Source organism: Protopterus annectens, chromosome 5.part0 (assembly GCF_019279795.1).
Source record: "Protopterus annectens isolate FY-2018-M chromosome 5.part0, PAN1.0, whole genome shotgun sequence".
In the NCBI taxonomy this organism is placed as follows: domain Eukaryota; kingdom Metazoa; phylum Chordata; order Ceratodontiformes; family Protopteridae; genus Protopterus; species Protopterus annectens.
This window is the reverse complement of record NC_056735.1, coordinates 1,065,961,387-1,065,985,696: the sequence shown is the minus strand read 5'-3', so window position 1 is coordinate 1,065,985,696 and position 24,310 is coordinate 1,065,961,387.

Below are 24,310 nucleotides of genomic sequence, written 5' to 3'. Positions count from 1 at the left end.
CATAGCTAGTAGCACTGGTACCTCGGCCTTTTGTCTTCAATGGATATAATACAAGATTAACAGCCATTCTTTTATACAAAAATCAAAACCCTTAAACCATTAATTAGCTTAAAGTGACATATACCTAATTTAATAAATACACCTTCAGCATAACATACCAATTTAAAAATATAGAGAAAAACACTTAATTTAACCAATAACATATTATTGTATTTTATTTTCCTATTTTAATATTTTAAATACAATTTAAATGCAATTGAAATATATCTGCTTTTAAACTGAGCATCTTGAACAACTCAAACAACTTGAACAGGCTAAATCTAATGCACTAAGTTCATCTCTAAATTAAGACCCCTTGTTGACAAGGTTCTATAATTTAAAATGAACTTGTCTCCAGAGGGTCTCCTGGCTGAATTCATGTTGTCTTGGTTCCGTAAAATTGTAGGTGTGGAATGAAAGTTTTGTGTGTGAGCAGTCATTTCCTGTGCGTTCACACCCAAGGAAATTCCTTCCGCTTATTGCCGTGGTCCGTTCCCCTTATTAAACAATGCCTCTTGGTTCCCTGGCAAACGAGTGTTGGAAAGAAGAACCATAAGACCCAAATTATTGTGTTTTTGTAATTGAAACAGTACAAAAAGATCCCAGGGGAGGAACCTGGGAATCAAAGTTGGCATATAGAGAAGCATATCAGCAAATTTTCCTGGAGGCTAATAAACCTCCAGGTTTAAATGACAGCATTTCCCTTACACCATTATTAAAACTTAGATTAGCCAAATTGCAATAATTGAATTTGGTTATAATATTTGCTTATCAATTGTTTTTTAAATTTATGTTTTTAACCTTATAAATGTTATTTGTAGCATCAAAATAATTTATTCAAACAAGTTAATACTTGCATTTTAAAGAATTTTTTATTCTTTCGTTATTTAACATATTGGCTGTCAGAATCTATTGTCAAAGCATTCTTCTAAAGCAGTTATTAGCCATTATCAAGTTAATTGTTTAATTATAGGAGGGATGTTGTACAATTGGTATGTGTATATATACTGGCTTATTATCCAATATAGATGTATCTTAAGAAGTCTGATCTGCATCCAGACAAAAATGCTGTGTTTGTATTTTGCTTATGTTAATACTATTAAAGTCAGGAGTTGCTTATTTCAAAAAAATCCACAAGCAGTTTGGTTTTTCTTCTTTCTTGTCAGGTACTTGGGTTTTAATTTTTTATTCTGGACTTGCTCCTCATTTTTTTGTTGCATCTATCAGTGTTGTCACACTTTCAAGGCATAGGTAAGACTCTAAATTGTGTGCAGTCAGAACATATCTGTGCAGTTGGCAATCATGCTGACAGTACAGTGATCCAGCCAGCATGCCTGGGATGACATTTTAGGGAATGCATTGCAGTAAATCTACATGTGTAACAAAACAGTGTTGTGCTTACCAGGAGCAGGACCACAGCCCTATCCGATTCCCAAGAGAGCTGTGAAAAGTTGAGAGAGAAATAATGTAAACACCACCACATGTTGCACTATAAGAGGGTAATACATCCATATATCACACATTTACAATAGTTACTTTGTTAATTTATATGTTGGTCACAATCTGAACATAAGATTCAAACTGCAGTTAAACTCCTCCCCTCAAACAACAAATACCTGACATCCATGTAAAAGTATCTACACCATGACACACTGAATGCTACAGTATTCCAATGCTGATCAAACTAAGCCTATCTGGATGGTCCTCTACTTTGGAAATTGTGGCAGCCACATCCATGATATACAGTGTGATAGATGCCTGTGAGCTGTCGTGTGTTCCTTAGGTTCACCAGGAACTCCTCAGTGACTGAGAGTAGTTGTTCTGCTGCAGGCCCTCACCAATGACACCACAATCCCTGGCCACATCTGCTGCTCTTCTGCATGCAGCATTAATCATATCCTTGGCATGGTGTCAAACCTGTTCATATGTCCTGATCTGGTGACCTATGGCATTCACATCATGGACAAGTTCAGCCCACAATGCTGCCCGATGTTCTCTGTTGTGCCTCCCCCTGGACAGTAGGAGTTCATAGTGTTGATGGAGGCCTTCCAGGATGATATTGTTCTTATCATCCATAAAAGGGGCACGTCATCTGACATACATGTTTCCTGAAAGACAACAAAATGGGAACACATGTCTGGATCACATTTGTCAAAGTATAATATGTAGAGATACAGCAAGAACAGAAAGACTGGCATTATCCACTGCTTGATTACACATGTCATATTCCACAGTGTGCAAACATACTAACCACATGGATACAACTCAGACACTAGCAATAGTCAGCTGTTCTCATGTGTGCCATGAAAGATACTGCTCTATGATCACACACTAACACAGGAGTCCATTGTAGTATGTACCCTAGGGGCAGCCCCCCCTGATAATACGTCAAAATGACAGTGCCAAACAAATAGCAGTATGGTATTACAACCACTATATAGGGGCATTCCCACAAGACCAGTGTGCCACATTCACAAAAAATATTCCACCTTTGATGTACTGTACGCCCTTTGTAGGTGTAAAAAATCTGAAGATCAAGAACATGTTGTCATTACAGTTCTAAGAAAGGCTTAATACTGTAATCACGATTCCCCTTATGTATATTCACACATATGCATCATTTTGTAATCAAAAAGGTTATATAACTGATAGAATACAATACCCCTTTGTTGATATGTGCAGATATATAAAATATTTGGCAATGTATTTACTATCTAAAGAATTTCTCATACAGACTGGTTCCCATATCCGGCTGTTTGCCTTTTTAACATGGTTCTCGTTGCCAGGTGATTGGCTCATAACCAATCTGTGTTTCTGAAATGCTAATTACAGCAAACACAGCTGATTTGCAGTGTAATCAGCCAATGACATGCAGCCACTGAACAAGATATAAGGCCATCATGTAGATTAGAAGCACTTTCTGATATGTTGTGCTGGAAATTCCTGGGGTTAAAATACTACATCACATAAGGTATGTCTGTAGCAGCTACATTTACATACAGATGTGTATGCTATAGGTTGCAGCTGATGCTGCAGGCAATAGGCATAGGCAGAGAGTGTGAACACTTTGGAGGACAACAAGATGTAAAAGTAACTGTGGGAGCTGTGGCAGCCTTGTTGTAGAGGCAGGTCCAGAGTGAGGATACCCATTCCACTGCAAATGAATGCATGTGTTTAAGGTACAAATGTTAGGCAATGGTATCACTAACAGAGTACTAGGCAACATGTTTATTGTGTCCTTGAGCAACATAGGGGGTAATTATGTCATTACATCAACCAGATGGGCAACTGTCAGACCATGTGTTACATTAGGGTAGTCATTTGGAATGTGTGTGCTTGCAGTCCTTGTTACTAGCAGGACCTCCATATGTGTATATTATATGTCCAGCTGTGCTAATCTGTAATATCATTATGAAATTATTTTGTGCTGCACTCTGATTTTAGTGGGCATCATTTGTATCACCTAAGTTCAAATCTTCTTTGAATGAATATTAATGCATGACCTGACACTTTATGCACTTATAGTGTTTCTATAGGGATATGTCAAGTGTGTTCCTATCTGCAGGCCTGTGACTTCCATCAGTGAAAAGCACACATTTTATTTGAAATGCATTGTGTGGATAAAGAGTGCATGACTCAGTCATGCATTGCTGGCTTCACAATAATGTAATGTAAATGCTACACACCACTAGATTTGAACCCAGGACTATGTGTGGCAAAACTTACTGTTTGTAAAGCATTTAACAGACTGCGCTACTGAGTCACTGTTATCACGTGTATTTCTGAAGGCATAAGTGCACACATACAGTCTGTGACACATCCATAGGTTCATAGGTTTGTACTAGGCCATCGGCCCTTGGGCCTATACAAGCCTAGCAATAACAATTCCCTGGCTATTTCTTCCCACACTATTTACTTCCCTGGACCCCTGTCTAGCAGGGCGACTGATGAGATCCCAGGGGTGAATTTCCTTTCTCCTATCCAATTGTCAAGGTTCCTTTTGAATCCATAGCATCCATTATTATGTGCATGGCTTTATAGGGATGTATTTCTCGACCAGAGTCCCAGTTGAACATGTATTTTCCCATTAATGTTTTAGCAGGTGTATTTGTGCATGTTGCTGTTAAAAGTACCCATTTACCTTATATTAGAGACCTCAGTTACATCCATTAGTGTTTTTCTGGGTTTCTAGTAATGTAGTCCTGTACAAGACTGGGAATTACACTCCCAGTTTTTCCATTACTTTTTCAGCAAGTTTGCATGATGTGGAGTGATGCACAGCTCTGCTTAAACATACTTAATTATGGTAACTTGCAATTACTATGTTTTCCTTAAACCACTTGTTTTAATTAACAGCAGTGTGACATTAATTGGCAGGTTAATGCAGTGATCTGCAGGTGTGATGGTGTCAAGTTTGAAATAACAGACAGGTGCTTATTTGTACATGTTTATTATAATTTAAAACACATATATCAATCTAGCTCCATTTAGCTGAGCTTAGCAATATGCAACATTGTGCAAAAGATTTTTAAAGAAAAGAAAATTGGTGAGATAGGACAGCGGTGAAATGGGGTGCAAGCAGGGGGAAAACATACTAAAAGGCAGTTAGGTATGTGCAGGAAGGTTGTCATGAAGAACCATAGCTATCCATTTCTTGTAGAGCACCAACTGTGCACTTTGACAGAAATTTGGACTATCATCCTCAGAGAGTGGGGTGAGGACAACATAACACGTTGTCAAGCCAATTGGACCAAATTACATGTGTCTGGTGAACAAGTATGTGAAATTGAGAGGTATGCATGGGACGATTTTTTTTGGGGGACAGGTTCCCATTTTTCTTTTTTTTTAGGGTGAGATTGGAATGTTGGGGAAACGACATAGGTATGTGTGGGGAAGGTAAGATGGGAAGGTGAGGAAGCTTTTGCAGACAGACAAGACAGCAGACAGGATTGTTGTGGGACACAGGAGAGGTGGTGAATACATTGGATGGAATCCCACTCTCACTTACCTCAATAAGGTAGCAGTGTGACTCAAGCCTCCATCTATGGGAATGTCGGCACTACTCATTCACTGCCCCTGCGGTGGCAGTAGTGGAGGTTAGGCATCGGGCTGGCTTTATAGGATTTATTTTTCCACCACAGTCCCAGTTGAACATGTATTTTGCCATTAATGTTTAAATAAATAATTGATTACATCCAGTTTCTATTTTTAGATGTCTGCCAGCATAGCCAGTTTGCTCTCCATCTGGCAGAGGAGCATCCAAACCCACGGAACACAATCCTATGCACTAAACCTCGCAGTACATCATGGGTGACATCACCCCTACACCATCACTGCCAGAGGGGGGGACGAGTCCCATCTTGAGAGGTGGAACTACCTGATACCACAGGTAGTGCAGGGGCAGCAGAGAGAGCACCAGCAGGATGGGTCCTAGACATGCTCAGCCCAGGTGCCATGGCCGTAGGAGCCAAGGTAGGTGCGTCACCTGGAACTCGCCTACAGTGTCATGCTGTAGTAAATTAGAAGCAAAAATAAGTTAAAGCTAGTATTAACCAAATCAGTGTTAGTATTAACATAATGGAACATAATATTGATTAATTCAAATATATACTAAGGAATATTATGTGGAACACAACACTAAATAACATAACAGTAAGTATGTTAACAGCAAACCAGAATGCAATAACCCATAACACCAACAAAACAGTTAATCAGAACATATTAATATTAAATCATAATAATAAATAACATTAATAAATTAAAGAAACTAAGGGGTAGGGAGAGAGAGAGAAAAATTTACCATTGCTGACGTCGCAGATGATATTAATACACAGACTGCTAATACATACTTTTACAGATGTGCAGTGTCACTTGTGAGCACAGTGACTCTCATTCTTCTATAAATGATGTAGCACTCACAAACCTCTCAAGCTGTTAGCATGGGACAGTGTGGGCTAGGCAGTAATAAATGCAGGTGCACAACTACATGGAACTGTTTCACATAATGTGCACATACAAAATTACCAAGGTGTTCTGTAAATGTATTTGCAAATATATTGAATTCCAGATAATCATTTATCTACTAATCACGGACCAGACAGTTTGGGTAGTTGTTATTATATTATGAAAAATGATGAAACTAGATAGGTATGTTTATGTATATTAAGCAAACTAGACAGCCATCAAGTCTTACTTGGCAGGCATGGGACTAGATCCCAAAAACTGTGACTACAGGGGACATGTGCACATTATGTAACAAATGACTGCAGTGACATTAGAACAGACATGCAATGCATACAACCCTACTGCACGTATTTCAACATATTCTTATGAAATCACAATCCTGATTTACAATTTACTGTCATTGCTCCTTAGAATCTGTGAAGTATACACATGATATCTGCCCAGAATGTGGGCCACCTTACCCATATACCTTGTTCCTGAAGTGGGAGGAATAGAGAGCATTATGTGAGTAAAAATGGGCTGCATATAGCCCTGAACTGTACTGTGGGTTGTGCAATACATTTATCAGGCAATTACTTTTGCATCCTTTATTTATTTCAGTTTTACATATGACTGCAGTAACATTAGAATAGACATGCAGTGAACACAGCCCTACTGCACCTATCACAACACATTAGTTATCAAGCCACAATCCTGCTTTACATCTTATTGATTATTGGTATTGTTTATTGCTTATTACACTGCAGTTATCAGAAAATATCAGTATTTATCACACTCACAGTGCATCCTGGCCAGTCACCCATCATGGGTCTGAATGTTGTGAGCCCATTCATCTGCAGCTGTTGGAAGAGAAGCACACTATTATGTATATCAGTTTTGCACAAATTCAGCTTGTATTTTAGTAAAGCATTGACAAATATACTTACATATCTGTGGGGCATGCTCATCCCTAGCCTCTTGGACCCAGGTGTCCCAGGTTCCCCTCTTCCTTCACTTTAGGTCATCATAATGGTGATGAAACTATTCACCAGTAGAGGGAATACCAGTAACACTTGCAAGATCTGTGGCCAACTAATCCCAGTCTTCAGCTTTACATTCTGAGCCCTGGCATTCACCCTGCAACAGTTGGGGATCTTAGTTTTGGAGCAGGAGTCAAACAAAAACTCTGGACTCCTGCACACCCCTCCTCTGCACTCAAAAGCATGCTCTCTCTCCAACAGCACCAGGCTTATAGACAGGTTAATAAGACTCCAACGAATGATGCAGAATTCCAACCTATTGCGCTTAATATAGGCTGTTTTTCTGTTATTCAAAAAAGTACAGCATTGCTTAGCATTGTGCACACTCCCTTAGAATAGCACAAACTCACACAACACTGTTTTAATGCAACTTAGAAAGCGCAAACAGGAGTAGTTGTTAACCATGATTAAGCAGTGCTTAGCATCATGCAGCTTCTTCAAATGTAACAAATTTGTTTTTTATATTAAACCATCTTTTTGGTCACCTCACACATTTCCACAGAAGTCAATGTAAAAAGGTATGACTGCTGGGAACTTGAACCCAGGACATAAAGCACTTTAAGTGGTAACTATCTATTGAGGTACATGGATAGTAAGACATCCAGTATACCTTCACATATATTACTAAGTTACCTGTTAGGGTTGCTAAGCACCTCGCCACGCCAAGCAAGCAACCATTCAAAAAATAAAATAAAAACACATAGACAAAAACACATAATTAATTACATCTAGTTTCTATTTAGAAATGTCTGGCAGATGTCACATATGCATGTGTAAAAGCAGCTTGGCATTGCTGCAGTCCACACTGCGCTGCACAAAGAAACTTTCAAGGAAAGCAAAATAAAAAATTAATTACATCTGGTTTCTATTTTTAGATGTCTGGCAGGCGTCAGCTATGTAAGTGTAAGTGCAGCTTAGAATTGCTTTGCTCCATGCTGTGCAGCGCAAACAGGCATAAACAAAAAAGAAAAGAAAAAAAAATTACAATTCACACATATTTCTAGGCTACCATGGTAGATTACATGTATGTACATTATCCTGTGCATAACATCTGTCCAGAAATTCCCTGGACAATCCACATCCATGAGACTCTACGCTACTACCTACATGGATTCAATATCCGTGTTACTTGGATCTCCCTCAGCAGCACACCATGATTGATATGCATGGTGCACTGATGATGGGGACCCATGACTGTGTACACTGGTACATTCCATGAAGGCTCTACATGGAGCCTACACAGATTATATTGAATCTTGGGGAGTGTCATTTTCTGCCTCTGTAAAAGGTGCTCAGCATCGGGGATACATATTTCCTGAAAGACAACAAAAATGGGAACCTATGTCAGGATCACAAATGGCAGTATAGTATGTAGAGATACAGCAATAACAGATGGCTACCAGTAGACATTGCTTGGCTGCACATCTCATATTCAACACCATGCAAACATAGTAAGTCTGTGGATGCAAGTAGGATAGGAGCAGCACTCACCTATTCCTGTTTATGCTATGACAGGTACTGCTGCATGATCACACAGCCAACGCAGCAGTCCATTAAGCTGTGGCATGTATGTGTAAACCTCCCTTATAATATTGAAAACCAGCTGTGCCACACAAGTAGCAGTGTAGTATTATCACCACTATCAACAGGAAATCTCCAGGACAGTGGTATACCTAATTAAAAAAATCATTCTACCTGTACTGTACTTTAGTTCATCTGTAGGTGTAACATATCTGCAGATCACTGACATGTGAACAGTACAGTTCCAAGCAAGGCTTACTGCTGTAATCCCCATTCCCCCTAAGTATATGGGCACATATGCCTCATGTTGGAAACAAAATGGGTACATACCTGATGAAGTACAATACTCCTCTGTTGAAAGGTACAGATATATACATGTTGTGCCAGCAAGTTGACCATGCAAAGTAACTCTCCTAAACAATGTTTCCCCTAGCTAGATGTTTGCCTTTTTAACATGCTTCCCTATTAGCAAGTGATTGCCTCTGAACCAGTCTGTGCTTCTGAAATGCTAATTGCTACCAACACAGCTGATTTGCAGTATAATCAACCAATCCCAGGCAATCACTGAAAAAGATATAAGGCCTCAATGTAGTTTATAACCCCTTTCTCATATGTTGGGTTGGAAAATAGTGGGAGACAGATACTACATCATGCAGAGAGAATGTCTGTAACAACTACTATTTACATACAAATGTGTGTATTACTGGCTGAAGTTGAAGGTGATGCTGCAGGCAATAGACATAGGCAGAAAGAGTGAACACTTTGCAGGACAAGAAGATTTAAGAGTAAGTGTGGGACCTGTGGCAGCCTTGTTGTATAGGCTTGGCCAGACTGAGAGTACTCATCCCACTGGGAAGTAATGTATGTGTGGCAGGTATGTCTGTCAGCCAACAGTATCAGTAAGACAATGTAAGGCAAAATGCTTGCTGTGTCCCAGAGTACAGGTAGGTGTACATTAACCATGATGTCACACAGTTTGACAACTGCCAAGTCACATGTTATGTCATGGTAGTCCCCTGTTTGTGTGCTGTCGACCCTTGCATCTATCTCACCCTCCAAATATGCATGTTACTTGTGCAGCTGTTGTTGTCTGTGATATCACCAGCAAAACATTGTGGGCTGCCATGTGATACTAGTGGGCCTCAGTTTCAGTATACACTTCAACATCCTCTGGAAATTTAGGCTACTGCATTACCTGACAGCATCTGCACTTTATAGTGTTGTACTAGGAGTCGGGGAGAGTGGTCCTATCTGACAGCCTTTGCCCTCTATTATATAGATGCAGACGTTCCAACTGTACTGCTTTGGGTGGATAAATAGGTGATGAGACAGACATACATATCACACTTTATAATATTGATGGCTACATACATGTATTTTCATTGGCAGACGCAGTTGTACTTGAACCTAGAACCATGTATACCAAAATGTTTTCAATGTATTTTACAGACTGAGCTACAGAGTCACTGTTATAGCATATGAATTTTTACATGTTGTAGTTATCATTCCATAGTTATATGCTGTTAAATATTGCACTTACATTTATTATTATGTGCATTGCTTTAGAGTGCTGTATTTGTATACCAGAGTTCCAGTAAATATCCTATTTTCCATTAATGATTTATCGTGTGTGTTTTGACATGTTGTAGACATAACTGGAGGGTTACCAGCTATCAGATACCTCACTTATGTCTAAGCTTATGTGTGTGCCTTCATAGTGATGTATTTGTGTACTAGAGTGCCAATTACAGTTCTATTTATCTAGTAATCTCCTAATCTCTTAGCTGATTTGCACAGTGCCACTTGATGTGCAGCACTATTTAACCATGCTTAATGAGGGGAAATATAGCATTAGTATGTTTTGCTTAAAACACCTGCGTTTATTAGCAGCTGTGTGGCATGGCAGGATGATCCACTGTTCTTCAGGTGCGATAGTTGTGGACCCAAAGTAGGGTGCAGTTGTACTTTTGAATGTGATTAATATTGTTCCAAAAGCATATATCAATGTAGCACTATTTAAAATTGTTAAGTGATGTGAGACGCCATGCCGCGTCACCCAAAAAAATCTTTAAAGAAAAGAAAAATGGGGAGATAGGACAGTGGTGAAAAGGGGAGCAAGCAAAGTAACAACCAGGTAGGGATGTGTAGGACAGGTGCAGGAAATAACCATAGCTATCCATTTCTTCAACAGCAACCGCTGTACACTTTCACAGATTTTTTAGCTGAATTTGGACTGTCACCCCAGAGAGGGGTGATGACAACAAAACTGCATTGTCAAGCCAATTGGACCAAATTAAGTGTGTCCAATGGACATGTGTGTGAAATGGAGAGCTATGAATGGGACAATATATATTTTTTTTGGGGGACGTGCCATTTTTTTTTTTAAGGTGGGAGTGAAATGTTGGGAAAGGGACATAGGTACGTCTTACATCTGGGAGAGGTAAGTTGGGAAGGAAAGGAAGCTTTTACAGTCAGACAAGACAGCAAACAGGGTTGGTGTGTGACACCAGAGGGGGTGAAAACCTTGGATGGGGATGGTACTGTGGAATCCCAGTCACATGAGCATTTACATGGTAGTATGGTGTCTCAAGTCCTCACCCATGGAACTGTCACCCCTGTTGTGGCAGTGTTGGAGGCTGTTGTCCATGGCCAGGCTGCCCCTCCAGAATGGTGAGCATGCTCTCCATCTGGCACAGGTGTGTACTGACCATTCAGTGGAGCACCCTGTGCACTAAACCTGGCAGTTCTTGATGGGTGACACAATCACCCCTCCACCTCTACTTCCAGAGGGGGGGGTCCAGCCCCAGTCTGTGGGGTGAAACTACCAAATGCCACAGGTTGTGCAAGGGCAGCAGAGGGGGAACCACCAGGCTGTGGCCCCAATATGCTGGGCCCCATTGCCACAGCTGAGGGAGCCAAGGTAGGTGGATTATGTGGAACCAGCCTACCTTGTCATGCTGTAGTAAATTAAATATAAACATAACGTAAGATATGTAGTAACCAAACAAATGTTAGTATTAACATAATGGAAGGAAATATTCATTAATCAAAATACATATTAAGGTATATTATGAGGAAAACAGCAATAATTAACATAACAGTAAGGATGTTAACAGCAAACCATTATGGAATAACCCATAAGGCCATCATAACAGCTAGTTTAAAATAATATATTAATATCAAATCATAATAATAATAAATAACATTAATAAATTAAAGAAGATAATGGGTGGGGAGAGACAGAAAAACATACCATTAGTGACTTTGCAAGAGATATAACTACACAGACCAATAATACATACTTCTGTAGGTGTACAGTGTCAGTTGTGAGTACAGTGACTCCAATTCTTGTATAGATTATATTGTGTGTACATACCTCTTAACCTGTTAGCATAGGACAGTATGGACCAAGCACTAACAAATGCAGGTACACAACTACAGGGGACTGTTTTACATACTGTGCTCATACATTACTGCTAAGGTGCTCTGCAAATGAATTTGCATATAAATTGCATTTCAAACATAGTCTAAGCACTTTGTCACAGATTAATGAAAAATGGCCACCGTGATTCCCTTGCACAAAGGTGGTGCTTCCACTAACCCCAGGAAATATAGGGCTATTAGCCTGACTAGCCTTATCAGCACAGCCATTGAGTGAATCATCATGGATTTTATCAACAAAGATATAGGTAAGCTCCAAACACCTGCCTCTAGTCAGTTTTGATTTGTCAAAGGGAAATAATGCCTGTGAAACATTGTGGACTTCTTCAAGACAGTCATCAAGGACCTGGACAAAGGGAAATCTGTGCATGGAGCCTACCTAGATGTAGCTAAGGTGTTTGACACTATCCCCCACTCTGGCATCATTGATAAAGTCACCCAGCTAGGTATCACCCCTTATATTGTTAGACTCACTGATAGAACACATAGAGTGAAAATAGTGGAATCCACCTCCAACAGCACACCTGTAACCAGTGTTGTTCCACAGGGATCAGTCCTGAGACATCTACTATTTGGAATGTAGTTCTGGAAAGTACAAGCTAAAATTAAAGGTCTGCGGCTGACAAAATTTGCTGATGACTACAAACTGGGAACAGTCATAGAAGCTCCAGATGATGCCAACATCCTACAAGAGGGTCTTACACACACAAAAGATTGATGAAAAATCCATGGCCTTAGCCTCAATGCAACAAAACTATATTAAAATACCTGTCAGTAAGTGTGATGTTCCTGCTAACTCACATATCAATAAAACAACCTTACGTGTGTACTCACTGGTGAGAGACCAAGTCACGCAGGTTGACAGTAACCTTAACTTTGATCACTGTCTCCACAGTGGTAAAAAAGGCATTCTGTATTAAGAGTAAAAGTAGTTATAACTTCTCTGTACTCTCCCCTCATCAGGCCAACAATGGAATAGAATGTCCCTTTTGATATGCACATTTGCAAGCACCTGCAGCAACTGGAGAGACCACAAAGGTTCCTCACAAGGATAATTCAAGGTTTTCAGCATCTGTCCTATCTGGATCATCTGAAATCACTGTCACTTTATTCTGTTTTATGCAGACTACTCAGAGGAGATCTATGCCTTGCATATAAGGCAATTTGTGAACAGGCTTTATCAGAAATGCTGTGTATCGGCAAATCAAATGGTACATGGGTTACTCACTCTATACACCTTAACCTGGTACGTGACAGAGATGCAATGTGCCTGAGGGTCAGATTTGACTCCAAGAGGTTGCCACACCTTTGGAATTGACTCACACTTCATGCCAGACAGAGCACAACACTGGTCATCTTCAAACGCAATCTGGACGATTGGATGTGTAAACATAAATTCATCTCGGGGGGGGGGGTTCCACCTGTATCCCTCTTGGACAGGGGCAATTGCTGCTGATTGTGGAAATAAGGGTAAAACCTGGCTAGGCTTGTAGTGGCCTGAGGGCCATTAGCCTACTTAGTTCTTATGATCTCATGATATGACCCAGTCATAGTCTGTGTGGGAGTACATGACCTGTGACATAGCTCCCTAGACAATACCTACAGATACTATCTGAACTCTCAGAAGACATCTGTGCAGTCACTGATGCATGACTTAAAGCCATGGAGAGCACAACAACAGTGTAAGTTTATTATGCCTTCCACACAGTTAGACCAGCTACTTCACAGTCAGGGACTAAAGGTGGAGGTGTCTCTATCTACATCAAAACTAAAGATACCTCAAGGCTGGCCAAAGAGGACAATGCACTTGAGCTGCGCCTGGTTCGAATCACAATAGGCAAAATCTAATACTACATCCATGCAAGCTGTAGGCCTCCCCTTTGTGGATTAGAAAATCCATATCATGTATTTAAATTTAGTGGAAACACTAGCCATCCAACACAATACGATATGCATGAGTGACTTGCAGTATCCCTCTATTAACTGGGAATCCTATACAACACTGAACATACAGGCATAGAGATTCCTGGATTTTGTAAACAGTAACTCCCTAGACCTGATAGTAATTACACTGACTAGGGGAGCAACCATGCTGGGTGTGGGCCTCGGCATCATGGCAGAGTCATGCACACCCCACACTGTAATGTCTTCCCTGGTAAGGTCCACACAGAAATGGTCTTCTTTGAAGTAGAAATAAAACATGGACTCCCATCTACACATGGAATATTCAGGAACTACTGTAGGGCTGACCTCCAGCTATTAGGTGATACACTGTCAACATCTCAACCCCATACATACTGAGAACACTGTGGCCCATGCAGACATGTTCACAGAAACCCTGTACAAGCATGTCACTAGTTGCATAGAGGCAACTGTACCCACCAGGGAGAAGTACAGACCTAACTCAAAATCAAGCCACACTGATGAAATCACAGAGTCATAACAGAAGGAAGAAACTTGTGGCAAAACATAGGGGTGTAGCACACAGTAGGATAAAACCACTCTCAAAGTAAACAAATAAATCAGAGGACAAATAAAGTCTACCGCAGTCAGATTTGATGTACGTTTGGGCTCTCAGACCAAGGACAACCACAAATCATACTTTAGCTATATCCACAACTGCAAAGGTAAGGCACAATTGTGTGCATATCTCATTGTAATTGGAACCACCTATAATGAGGCAGATGATATAGCAAACCACCTGGCTCTTAAATTGGGCCCCAACACTACCTCTCTCTCCCTCTCAAACTTCCCTCAGGAAATACCATCAAATATAATTACCCCTACTATCACTTGGGATCAGATCCTTAATGGTCTCTCTAAGACCAAGTACACTGCATCAGTGGGCTGAGATAATATCCCAACATGCCTTCTATATTGCATGAAACATGACCTACCCAGGCCTCTGGAATTAGTATTTTACCGTAACCATCAAACAGGCATCGTGGTTCGTGAATGGAGAACAGCAACAGTCATCCCTCTGCACAAATGTGGGCCATCTACAGACCCTGGAGACTACAGACCCAGAAGTTTCAGTAGTCTGATATGTAAAGACATTAAAAAAGTATCCTGGAAATGACCAATGGAGATGTAGTACACCTACAGACACTGGACCAACCCAGATGGTTTCATCAAGGGCAGATCATGCCTACCCTACTTGGTAGACCTATTTGAGAAGGTAAACAAAGCAATGGATGAGGGAAAAAATGATTCACTCCACCTACTATGGCCTGACAAGGCATTTAACACTATAACCCCATCAGGCATTGTTGACAAACTCAAGAGGTTAGGTAAAAACTAATATGTCAGCCAGTGGATAGCCAAGTGGCTGACAGACAGGATCCAGGAAGTTAGCACTGGGGAGTCCACCACTACAATGAGGCCAGTCACCAGTGGACTCCCCTTACAAATCATTCCTCGGACTGCCCATTTTAGGCATTTATTTCTATGCATTCACAGCCACTATCAGTGGTCTCTGGCTGACAAAATTTGCTGATGATTGTAAATCAGGAGCTGACATTGCATCCCACACTGACAGAAATGTTATCCAGGAGGAGCTAACACAGATGTACAGTTGTTGTCAAAGCCATGGACTAACACTAAACACCAATAAATGCACAATACTATCCTTTGGAAAGTCATCCACCCCTGGTAACTATCATATTGACAGCACACCTCCAACAGTTGACCCAGTAGTCAGGGACCTATGGACGCACAGTGATCTAGTCTTTGACTGTCACGTGTCTGTAATATTGGGAAAATCATTATATTTTGCACAACCTATAAACAAAAGTATTGCATGTAAAGCCAAGGAAGCCATTGTTCCACTGTATTTGGCATTCATCAGACCAATCATTGAGTGCAATTCCGCCTTTGGTATGTAACAAAGTACCAGGCCTATCCGACAGCTGTAACATCCATGGAGGTTCTTCACTAAACCAGCACATGGTGTAAGTAACATGTCCTATGCATACCACATCAAGGCCCTATCCATGTATTCTGTCACCTACATGATTTGGAGGGAAGTGTATGCCTGCCATACAGGGTGGTGTCAGACCCCACTGTGGACTTCATGCATATCCACAAAACAACTAGCACCAGAATTGCCTGTTCTACAGATCTACACCTTACCTGTGGTATAAATAGGATATGCTGGAGAGACAGGTATGTAACCCAGAGACTACACACTATATGGAACAGGCTCCCCATCCATGTGAATCAGAGTTCTGTCCTAATGGAAATCAAGTGCAAGTTACACAATTGGATGGGTAACAGGAGAATCATACATGGTTTAAGGCCAATGTCTCTAGTGGACACAGGGAAACTGTAGATGGTTCATTTCCCATGCCCCGGCTTGTAGATATTTCAGCTCCCAAAACCCTGCTTACACTTATCAAGAGTATCAGACTTTGACAGAGTTTAGGGATGTATGGCTAGGCTTAAAGCCCTTGTGTTCATTAGCCTATTAAATACATATGAACCTATGAATCCATGAGCCTGTGCTGTTTTACTTTTCAGATGACATTTTTCTTCTCTGCTGATATTCAGCCGTGTGCTCTGATGATGATGGGTTGATTGTTGATGTTTACACATAGGTGTGTCCTACACAATCCTGGAAGTGAAATGTAAAATTTCCATGAGACACTTGTCATTGTGTGACTACTTAGCTATTACAATAGCATCCATTCTAACTTATACACATTATTATGGTATACTCATTATAAATGGCAACGCAAATTATCTGTAAATGACCAGTAAAAGCAGCATGTTGAAAACAGCAATGGATGAAACAAATTCATAATAACGTAGATAGTCACTTTGTGCATCAAACACATAGCTTTATTTACTTGCATCCATGAGAAAGATGATAGGGATGTGGCACAGGTATCATCACTTGCACAGGGTGTTGTGTGGGGGTGTAGGAGGCCTTGGCTGACCCAATAGGTTGGCAAGTGTGTGTGTGAGTCAGAAAGGGAAGCAGGCAAGATGGATCATAGAAATGTGGCGTGTGTGTCTGTGGTTGACCTGAATGTGACAGTGGTGTGTGAGTGCCTGCATGAACACAGACAAGTTCAGTGCTGGGCCTATGTGTTTGTATGTTGGACACATGTGAGACATGCATGGTAGAGCTGACAGCTCATCGTTTCTGCCCCTGAACATGTGCACTGGCTCTGCCAGGAGTTGTACTGGCATCTCCATACCCAAGTTCAGATGCTGTGCTATAACCTGAGGGCGACTACTGCCTGCTGAGAACATGTCCTCCATGGGAACACCCAGGACCATGAACCCATGGCCTGCTATGTCTGAGTGTGGACAGCACACTCCCCTCTGGAGCGCTGGATGTACTGCCACTACGGGAACATGATTGTGCACAGCCATGTTGACTCCTACCAGATGTAGTTGTACGTGACTGACTCTCAACTCCAACCAGATGTTTCATCACAGACAACATGCATTCCAAAGCAGAAAATGTGCGATCTGTCTCAGACCCACATCTTTCCACTGCATCAGTCAACCATTCCAGGATATCAGCAACACTGTAGAGGTAGTCACAGATGTCAGACTGTGCTGCATCCATAACCATGTGCATTCATTGGGAGTTCCTTTCTGAACATGCCTGTGCCTCCATAATGGCCCTAAACATACGCTGAGTGATAAGTGATGAGACACCTGCAACAGGTAGTGGAAGTATAGCAGGCCTCCTATGAGTACCCCTATCAGTCCCCCTGTCTGTAACCTCATCAACTGTTTGGCTATGGCCAGTGTTGACAGTCACTGCTGCTACAGTAGCCAGACTTCCCTGTTCAATGTCTCCACCCTCCAACTGTGCAATATCTGTGGCCACAGGGGACTAGGTATGTGTAGGCATACTGGCTGTGTATGGTGATAATGAGGTCAGATGAGGGATGTCAACCTCTGGGTCAGATTCAGCCCCTGCAACCCCCAGCTGTGCCTGACATTGGCCACCATCATCATCAGAGTCTGAAGAGACACTGACATCAGGTTGTGAAAGGGGACAAAGAACAACTGTTGTAGTCACCTCTGATAAAAAGGGAAAAGCATTACATTAATACCTGCTCTAATATGCTCTGCAGTATTATGTTGTAATATATGTTCCATATGTCAATCTCACACAATTTTTCAAACATTTCCAGTGAGCTGCTGTGATTTGTTTGTAAAAGGTTTCACCTTCATTCTAAGTAAGTTTATGGATGTGGCTAATTAATAAATTTTAAACAATATGTTAGGAAACTCAATTTTGAAATTATGTTTCATAATGTGCATTGTGTTACTAACCTTTTAGCAATTCCTAGCACCTTTAAACCTCCATTACATCCCTCACTGGAACTGTATGAAAAACTATGTGAGACAGACATACTGAATATTCATGTGTATAATTTACCAGCATTTAGTAATGTTAACCAGTCTGAAAGGATGAGTTTATAAAGTTTGAGATGTAATAAGTCCATCAGAATTATGAAGCCTGATGAAGGGAGAGGGCTTGTAATAATGGATAGGTGTGAGTATGTTGTGAAAATGAGGGTGATTCTTACTGGCACATCTTATGAGCCCAGTTCATTGAATTAGTTGAATGGGGCTTATAGACTAATTAGGGGTGCATTGAATGATCTCTTTATTTAGGGCAGTATTTCATTGTGTGAGCATAACTATTTATTGGTTCACTCCCTGTTACCCCTACTATTTATGGGCTTCCCAACTGTATTAAAGCATTAAACAACACCCCATACGTCCAACAGTGGATGCTAGAGTTTCCATCACACATCCACTGATGAAATTTCTTGATATTAAGTTGATGGGTCTGTGATTGCAGAGCTCTTCATTTGTAAGGACTCATGGGTATTTTTGGATAAATTGGATCAAGTGGCATATATTTATTTTATTTATTAATTTTATTTGTTTTACATTTGTTGACCGGGATAGTCTGACTGGATGCATGACCATTTTCAGTGGAGGCCCGGGGAGAAAAGCTCCAAAGTACACAGAAACATTAAAACATGTTACAAATATAGTTTTGACAAAGAGTACATAAACAATCAAGAATAAACATATTCAACATGTTAGAGTTAATCCCTGATGAATGTCAGGGTAATTTAAACAGTAAGTTGATTAATAGATTTAACACATTCTAGAAGAAAGTTAGCCAGGCTTGATACAATGACATAGCCAGTTTAGTGCCAGATGTTGTTTGAGTCTAGTTTTAAATTGACCTAGGGAGGAGCGTAAAGTAATGTCAGTTGGAAGTGTGTTCCAGGATCTGCCTACAGAGTTTGCAAAGAGAGATTCACCAGCTGCATTGTTTATTTTGTTAGTCTGAATTAGTAGTCTGTTGGAGGATCTAAGCAATCATGGGTTGTTATAAGGGGTGATAAGACTTTTAAGTGAAGGAGTATTATCTGGATTATAAAGGATTTTATAAGCCATTATCAGTTGGTTATACTGGATTAGACTGGGTAATTCAAGCCACCCAAGCTGGTTAAGATTGATGTAATGATGTGTCCTAAAAGGCATCCCAGTAGCAAACCTGGCAATATGGTTGTAGCAGGTTGAGTGTTTAAGTACAGTCTTGTGTAGATTAGATAGTACAGAGGATGCATACAGAAGTGTTGAGAGAAGGTGAGAGCGAGCTATGGCAATTTTGGCTGGAGGGGTTAGGAAGGCTTTTATTCTGTAGAGTGACCCTAATTTTTTGTTGATGGTTTTGATTGATTGGTTTACATGTCAAATTTTAGATTATTATCTATAATGACACCTAATAGTTTTGCAGAGGGGTCAGGGAATATTATTGTTCCATAATTTGCATTTATGGTAAAGGTAAAAGTAGGAGACCTTTGCACTGGTGAAAATAACAGCATTTTAGTTTTTTTGGGATTTAAAACACCGTTCATTAAGCCACTTTTCTATAGTGTTAAAAGTGGACTGGGTAGCAGACCATAAGTCTGTTGAAGAAGTGGCTGAGCAGATCAGGGTGGAGTCATTAGCGTATTGGATACAGCTGACTTTTGGGATGACAGTACACAGGTCGTTAATGAAGATTGAAAACAGCAGGGGACCTATTATAGAGCCTTGTGGTACTCCAAGGGTGTTGTGTAATAGGTTAGAGTTGGTTTTGCCAGAGAACAGCCTGCTGTCTTCCATTCAAGCAGGATTTAAACCTGAAGGGCTTTAGTATCTAGGCAGAATGTTTGTCGGTGTTTATTAAAAGTTGGTGGTCAACCATGTCAAATGCCTTGGAAAGATCCAAGAAGAGGGTGGAGGATATGTGATTGTTGTTGCGATTATGGTTAATGGTGCTGGTAAAAGCTAGTAGGGCTGAAGTAGTGCTGTGGTATGGATGGAAGCTGTGTTGGGTCTCTGCCATGAGGTGATTCTGGATTAGGTGGTGCATGAGTTGTCGGTGTATAAATTTTTCCATAATCTTTGCAAGTGGAGAGAGTATGGCTATTGATTTATAATTGGAGAATTAAGTAGAGCTACCTCCTTTATGCAGTAGGATTACGTAGAATATTCATATATATATATATATATATATATATATATATATATATATATATATATATATATATATATATATATATATATATATATATATATAATATATATATATATATAATATATATATATATATATATATATATGTAGGATATAAGGATGAATATATTTTTATAACGGTTGACATAAAGGATATAAATTCGGTCATCCCACATAGTCTTGGGGTAGAGTGGTTTTGTGACTACCTGCTTGCTAAAGGGGTTCCACAATCAGAGATTAATTTTTTATGAACACCTGTTGGAAATGGTCTTGAATAATTTTATCCTTTTTGAGAAGGAATTGTTTCTACAAAAGGAGGGTATTGCAATGGGTTCAGCATGTGGGTGGCTGTGTGCTAATATTGTAATGCTTCAATGGGAGAAGCTATACTTATTTGATTCTAGTTTTTTTCAGTACTTTCAACTATACACAAGATTTTTGAATGATATATTTCTTTTATGGGATAGCCCAAAAGATGAGATCAAATTACTTTTAGAATATATTAATGGGACAACAAATTTTCTGAAGTTCACCCACTGTGTGAATGAGGAGAGGATCTCATTTTTGAATGTTTTGCTTTGTAAGGATCAGGTTAATGGTAGGTTTATTTCTACACTATTTAGGAAAGAAAATATATCTCTAGGTGATTCGGTCATGTTGACTAATGTTGCCAAAAATGGGCATGGGTAGTTATCGGTGATAAGTGGGTTGAGGACCCAGCCAAATCTGACCCACGCCAGGGACCCTTGCTAATGGTGGTAGGGGTATATTTGCCCCTTTTGGCCAGTTTGTGCCCACCATAAAGTCCAGAAGCCCTGGGTCAATAACCTAATGGCCAGCCGGTGTCTAGTTGCCCAGCCTGGGTTACCTGGGATAGCTCTGTTGAGCAAAAGCTGGATGTAAACCAACCAACCAACCTGCCAAACATGAATTGAGAATTGCTACACTTAATGTAGGTTCACTGACAGGACCCAGCTTGGAAGTGGATGGCATGATGATACAAAAGAGGCTGGACATCCTATGTATCCAAGAGATGAGATGGAAGGGCAGTGCAGCAAAGCCACTTGGCTTGGGATCCAGACTCTACTACTCAGGAGGGGAACAGGCTAGAAATGGTGTAGGAATTGTGGTGAGAGAGAGGCTTCAGAAGGCAGCGAGGAATATTATCAGAATTCATGAGACTCATGTCAATCAGATTCCAGTGTAATGATAGGACAGTATTCATAATCTCAGCCTATACCCTACAGCAGGGTTGTGATAGTGAGGAAAAGAGTGCATTCAGACAGCAGTTGCAGGACCTACTAAATAAAGCAGGATAACATGAACTGGTGTTGATAACGGGCGACTTGAATGCACATATCGGGACAGGCAGAACAGGATATGAGGACTGCCTGGGTCCACATGGTGGGACAACAAGAATAAAGAAGGTGAAGGCATTCTAGACTTCTGTATGGCAAATGGCTTGATAGTAGCCAACACATGGTTCAGAAAGAGAGACAGTCACAAGATCACATACAAGAGTAGCCAACATGCAACTCAGTAGACTTCCTCCTAGTAAGGAAAAGGCACTGGAGTAGACTCCATGATTGCAAGGTCTTCCCCAGTGAAACAGTCGGACCACAGCATAAACCATTAGTTGCCACAATCAGCTGCAAGCAGTAGTCAGAGAAGGCTCTAAGGTCAACAGAGACCAGGCTGAAGACCTGGAAGTTGACTGGAGAGAAGAGAAAGTACAGCAGTTCAAGGAATTACTCAGGGCTCTAGCACCCCAAGAAGAGAAGGAAATAGGTGGAGTTGAAGAAGAGCAGCAGTGCCTAAAAACAGTATATGTTAGTACTACAGAAAAGATATGTGGCCGAGTCAGGTATGGAAATGAGGTACATAAGAAAAACTGGTGGTGGAATGCAGAAGTCCAGGAAGTCATCAAAAGAAAGAAGGAGTGCAGGAAGAAGTGGGAAATAGAAAAGACTGTGCAGACTAGGAAGGACTACTGGTTGGCTAACAAAGAAGCTAAGAAAGAATTTGCAATAACAAAGAATAGGGCATTGGAGGCACTCTACCAACTTCTGAGAAGTTCATAGGTTCATAGGTTGGTACTAGGCTATTAGCCCTAGAGCCTATACAAGCCTAGCTTTAACAATTCCCTGGCTATTTCTCCCCACAATATTTACTTCCCTGGACCCCTGTCTAGCAGGGCAGCTGACGTGATCCCCGGGGTGAATTTCCTTTCTCCCATCCAATCGTCAAGGTTCCTTTTGAAGAGGGCCAAAGAGGCATTCTGCTTGACATGTATGGGAAATCTATTCCAGAGTCTGGAGAGTCTCTGGGTCAGGAACCTATCCCTCCAGCATGTTTTGTTTATTGTGATGACAAGGTTTAGATCCTGGAATGTGTGGCTCTGAGGGATTGGGATTTCTTTAAGTGTAGCATGTCCAACAACTCTGGGTTTGACATGGCCTTGTATGTTAAGCAGAGATCGCCTCTGAGTAGACAATATGCGACAGAGTATAGCTGGAGTTTTTTAAGGTGGTCAGCATAGGGCATCTGCTTTAGGCCTGCGATTCTTTTAGTGAGGTATTTCTGCGGCCTTTCCAGTTGCTGCAGATGTCTTGAGAGGTACATACCAAACGGGGTGTTGTATTCTATAATAGGTCTAATGAGGGATGAGTACAGTGGGACAATGACCTCCTTTTTTCTGGATGAAAAGCCTTTAGTGATGAGGTGTGCCACATAGAAGGATATCCTGACTGTTGCTGCAATGTGGTTATCGAAGGTGAGACCACTGTCCACCTGTGTCCCTAAGTCCCTTATCACACTTTCAGTGTTTAGTGTACTGCCACCTATATGGTAATTCATGGTTACATGTTTTTCCCAAAGGGGATAACTATACATTTCTTGGCATTGAGCTTGAGCCCATGGCTCTGGCACCAAGCATCTGTTTCTGTAAGGCCCTTTTGTAGAGTATCCACATCATTTGGGGATTCAATAATGGCTCCCAGTTTGCAGTCATCTGCGAACTTTGTTAGCCAGAGTGCCTTAATGTTGGCCTGTACTTCAGAGAAGTACATGCCAAACAAGAGCAGTCTCAGGACTGAACCCTGAGGTACTCCACTTGTCACTTGTCTGGAGCTGGATTTGGAGTCAGCTACTTTTACAGTGTGGGTTCTATCAGTAAGCCAGTTAGCAACCCATTGGGTGACGTAGGGATTAATGCCCAGCTTAGTAAGTTTGTCTATGATTCCAGAGTGGGGGATGGTATCAAAGGCCTTGGCAAGGTCTAGATAGGCTGTATGGACCACCTTACCCTTGTCCATGGCTCTGGAGACTGATTCAAAGAAGTCAGTCAGGTTCAGGAGACAAGATCGGCCCTTCACGAACCCAAACTGGGTGGTGTCCAGAATTTGAAGGTTGCCAATGTCGTTGTTTATAAGTTCCATGATAATACACTCCATGGCCTTACAGATAAGGCTCATCAGACTGATGGGACAGTAGTTTCTGGGATCCAAGGTGGATCCCCCCTTGTGGAGTGGGTTAACTGTAGCTCTGGACCACTCAGTGGGCATGAAACCAGAGGTGAGGCTATGATTAAACATGACACTTAGTTGAGGTGCCAGTTCATATTGTAGTTCATGTAGTACACAGCCTGGGATGTCATCTGGTCCCATGGATGCTGTATTCTTAGCTTTGGAGAGTGCATTTTTTACCTGTGCAGCAGTTATTACCAGAATTTGACAATCTTCCGGTATTGAGATGGGCCATTTAGGGGGTGAGAGGGG